The 4541-nt window shown below is 54.7% G+C and overlaps 1 long non-coding RNA gene across 1 annotated transcript; it reads left to right on the top strand.

The window, feature by feature from the left end:
* The first annotated feature begins 2368 nt into the window (after positions 1 to 2368).
* LOC118499434 lies at positions 2369 to 3819 on the top strand. Its single transcript, XR_004901914.1, has 2 exons — positions 2369 to 3168; positions 3318 to 3819. It is a non-coding gene; the product is annotated as an uncharacterized LOC118499434 (long non-coding RNA).
* The last annotated feature ends 722 nt before the right edge of the window (positions 3820 to 4541 follow it).

Here is a 4541-nt window from a genome sequence, read left to right as displayed (position 1 = left end):
ACGCTCCCCGAAGTCCAGGTGCAGAGACGCGCTGCAACAGGGGGGAGCCAGGAGAACATGGGCCAAAGGAGGCTGCATCTGGAGATGGTTTCTTCCCTAGAATTGTTCCCACCTTAAGGTGTGAAACTCAGTAAAACCTGGGCAAAATAGACCTCAATATTTATCCTTTAACATTTTTGCAACGACATCTTCTTTTCCTGTCAATTCCTCAACCTGTAACAGGTTTCTTATGCTCTAACTGAAATTTTTCATGAGGTGGGGGTGCGGTGTGCTTCCCCAGTGCAGGGGAGGGCAGGGAGGGGGCTCGTTCCTCCCGTGCTCTGTTTTTCATCCTGCAGCTTTAAGACGCTTGCAATTTGTTGCCATTTCTTTTCACATTCTAAATAAATACTCAACTTTATGCCCGATCTGTTACTTTAATTTCATACTGTTTTGTTAAAGCAAGCACCTACAACTGCATGAAGGTTCCAGGCCCCGTGAGACATGGAGCCTTCTCCCCAGGCTCCCTGCTGCTTCGACCCAGCATTGTGTGTCTGCAGGAGGACGCCCAGGGTGCAGTCTGCAGGGGACCCGGGAGCCCTCAAAACCTTTCTCCCAGGGCGTGAGCTTGCCAAGGTCCCATGGGAGCCCTCCTGCCTCAGCCACCTGCTCTGGTGGCTTTGTCACCACAGCCCAAGGTAGCTAGTCATGGGGAGAATGACCACTGAACATGATGACGATGGGTGGCAGCTTGGGGTGACAAGAGTCAGCACAAGGCTGAGTGTGGCCCAGGGGCCCTGCGTCAGAGACCGGGTGTAGGGAGGAGGCCGTGAGCCTGTCCTGTCTTGGCTGAACCAGAGGCGGGCAAGGGCACTTCTGGCCCCACCTTGGACTCTTCTCTGTCACCATAAGTTAGCCCTGAAGCATCCGACGAGGGCTGTGGGGTGTGGCCCTCACCCTGGGTGCTCTGTTCATCCACCCGGGGGCGAGTTCGGAGCCAGCGTTCCTCCACTGACAGCTTAGGAGCTTAGGAGATGCTTGGTGAGGATCTGTTGTGTGACTGCATTAAGAAGTGAATCAGTCTGCCTGGGGTGACGAAAGAGCTTTGGAAATAGAGAGTGGCGAGGCTGCACAGCGTTGAGGATGTGATTTATGTCACTGGGATGTGCACTTAAAATGGCTAAAATGGCAAGTTTTACATTACACACATTTTACCACAAGAAAGCTGCGCAAATCAATGTGTGATTACACATGAGAAGTGTAACCTTAAAGTTGAAAAATACAAGATTATCTGAATGACTTTGAGACAGGGAAGGGTTTAATAAGCTCGCCCAAAGCACAAGCCGTACAGAGAAACAATGCTGTATTTAAACAAGCTAACCTTGTTTTTGGTCTCACCGTGAACCAACTGACAATATGAACCATAAAGGAAGCAGAAAAAAGACACAATGAACATCATCGGAGAAGGACCGGCGTCTATACAACATGAAACACTTCTGCACAGCTCGAAGAGAGCAAAACAACAAAACGTGGGCAAAGCACGGGGGCACACAATTCCCGGAAGAGAAACCCACACGGCAGGAAAGAAACCGCAAACAGGAAAACACGCTCCAGCTTGCTGGTGCCCAGGGAATACCAACGTCCTCCCCAGGAGACACGCCTCGTGATCTGCAGCCAGCAGCACGTGCGGGGCTGAGGAGGCCCCCGCCCGGAGCCCCGTGGGATGGTGGGGAGGAGGACAGAGCAGCCCCCGGGGAGGCAGCGTGCAAGTATCAGTAAGTGCCATGCACGCTCCTTGTGATCTAGGCGTTTCACCCCTTGGAATGTGTCCCAGAGAAACCTCACGCGTGAGAAGAATCTTTATTCTGGAATTGCGAGAAACTGGAAAAGTGCATCCAGGAGGCAAGTGACAGGACCCGTCTGCACAGTCCTGTGGAGAGTCCTGAACGGCGGCGTCCAGGAACCGAGGACTCAGGTGGCCCCCAGCGTCAGTCGTCTCCAGGTGCGGCCTCGGAGCCGCAGCCGAGCGGGGTTTGTAAGCAGCACTGAAGTCACGACAGTGTGAGACCCAAGTGGACGGGCACGGCGGGCCAGGGGCACTCTGAGGCCGCTCCACGGATGGCCGAGGACGACCTTTCCGAGACGGAGTAGGTTTTCACAAGTGAGGAGGCAGGTGCTGAGACCTCGTTTGGAAAGTTGAGGCGGTGTGGCCGAGAGGTGGGACAACGTCGGCCCCATGGCAGAGGGGACCGTGTGAGGCTGGGGTCCAGCTGCGTCCGTCTGGCTGAGGGTCTGCCTAGGAAAGCAGCCTGGGGGAGGGGCTGGACTGAGGAGTGGGTGTGGAGCGGAGAAAATTTACATTACTTATTACTTATTTAATTACGGACATAGTTAATTTTATTGGATAATGAAGCCATGGGTTTACATGTTTTTTATTTTAATCCCAGTTTTTCTATCTTTCTTCACGTTGGAGAGAAACACTGTTATCTGAACGGTAAGTTCCCTCACGGCTAACAGCGTTCCCAGGAATCGGCTTTATATGCGGCTCAGCAGCCAAGCCCGTTCACTTTCAGAATGAGATTAAAGAGGACTGAGTCTCGCTGGCCCGGCTGTGCGTCTGGTGGCGTCAGCGCCTCTGCGAGACGGGCTTTCACGGGCTCCTACTGTCAGCAAAACAATTGTTTCTGGCTGACGCCCGGCACACACGGCTCTCAGCCAAATGCATTTTTTGAAGGGTAGAATGCGATCTCAATAATCCCATTCAGCTTTGTTGAGGAGAGCGAGGAGAAAGAATGCACCCTAGCTTCTGATTCTGTCACATTTTTATTTTAATTCTAAATGCCGTCCGTACCCTTGGCTGGCAGTGAGCTTTCTGCACGGCCGGCATCTTGGCTCCTTTGGAAAGGCAACCCTCGTTCACACAAGTCAGAGTTTTATGAACGGCCGCCCCACTTCCCCGCCGTGGCTGTGCTGCGGTGTTGACCCAACACGACACACAGATCCCTCTGTCCCCCGCTGGACTCCGGCCAGGCATCTTCGGTCTGTGGAGCAAGATCACTCAGCCCTGGAAATCTCAGGGCAACAAAAAGCCTCTGTTCATTCATGACGGACTTTGAACAGAAAGGGCCCCGGCCACACCACAGGGGCCGGAATCACGGATGGGCGCCAGGGAGACAGCTCTTCAATGAGGTCAGTCCGTCAGGTGGGCGACCATTGCGGTGGGCACCTGGTCCTGGTGCGGTGGCTGAGCTCAGTGGAAACCCAGTGCCACGAATTTCTCAGGCAACGTCAGAAGTTCACCGGACCTTCACAAGCGCCCTTTTCTTTACTTCCTGCAGTGCACGGAGCCCACGTTTAGTTTTTGGGGAGTGGGCATGAGCCCAAGTCAGCACTCGTCTGTGTCAGTGAGGAGGTACCCCACAACTCAAAACCAAAAAGAAGACCTCCATGAGTGCAGACCTCGTGAGACTGCTGTGTTCAGGCTCAACCCACAGGCCGTGAAACTTGAGTTGTCTGGCTCCTGGAAGGAAGGGGACCCCCGGCCGCTGGTGCCCGAGGGGAAAGCCTGTCCAGGTGGGTCCAGAAGCTGGGCCGATGGAGCCAGAGAGGCCACTCCGCTCACCCGCTCTTCACCCCTGTGAGGAAAGACTCCTGTCCTGAGTGGGGGCACACCTGGTGAGGTCAGGGGACTCATGGTCAGGCCTGGGGGACACTGCGTGCCTCCAAGACGTCAAGGTGGCCCTTGGTGTTTCAGGCCTTAAATACAAGGGTCTTGCCGGCCATGGTGAGACTTTTAAAAGTTGGCTTGATGTTCAAATGAAGGCACCCCAGCTCCTGTTACGTGACAGGGCTAAGTCTCAATGCCGGGAAGCTGCAGGGCTCCATTCTCAGAAATCAGGGGAGCAGAAAGAGGGAAAAGGGCATGGTTTCCTTCTTTCCTTCCCAGCGCAACCCTCACAGTCACGCTTGGCCCAGACCCAGCAGAGCAGAAACCAGGCTGCAATCTCAGCTCAAAGTCAGCTCAGGAGCAGGAGAAGGTGAGGGCTCCGTCCCTCCGGGCATCCTGTCTCAGGCAGACCTGCTGCAATCCAGAGGCTCCCCGTGCTGGCCCCCACCTCAGCAGACCCCCTAGTCCTCTCCTCTCTCCAGCCGAAGTTTCAGGGTGTTGCTTTAGACGTTCATGCCTGGGAGGCTGGTCCCCAGGGATGTGGCGTGCAGAGGGTGGTTGTAATGACCCCCCACTTCCCTGTTTATCAGCTCCTTTGCTTCCATCCCTGTCTCCTGATAAGCTGCCCTCCTGGACACGCAGAAAACATAGTGCTGACAAAAAAGGGTGCATGTGGGCAGCTGGGTGAAGGGTGCCAAGGTGGGAAGAAGGGACAATGTCCCAAAGGCCACCTCCCTCCCACAGGGGCTGAGGGGCACACACTGTGCCACAGGAAGTGGCATGTCCTGAACCCCAAATGCCTAGGTGGGCAAAGTACCACTCTGGTTGCTTTTCAGACGTGTTTGCATGCGTACACCTTTTGCTGGGTGTACAGAAGAAGATGGGGTTTAGTTCT

Source organism: Phyllostomus discolor, chromosome 3 (genome assembly GCF_004126475.2).
Source record: "Phyllostomus discolor isolate MPI-MPIP mPhyDis1 chromosome 3, mPhyDis1.pri.v3, whole genome shotgun sequence".
NCBI classification, from domain to species: Eukaryota; Metazoa; Chordata; class Mammalia; order Chiroptera; family Phyllostomidae; genus Phyllostomus; species Phyllostomus discolor.
Note: the sequence above shows the minus strand (reverse complement) of the source record. Positions and strands in the feature narration are given on the sequence as shown.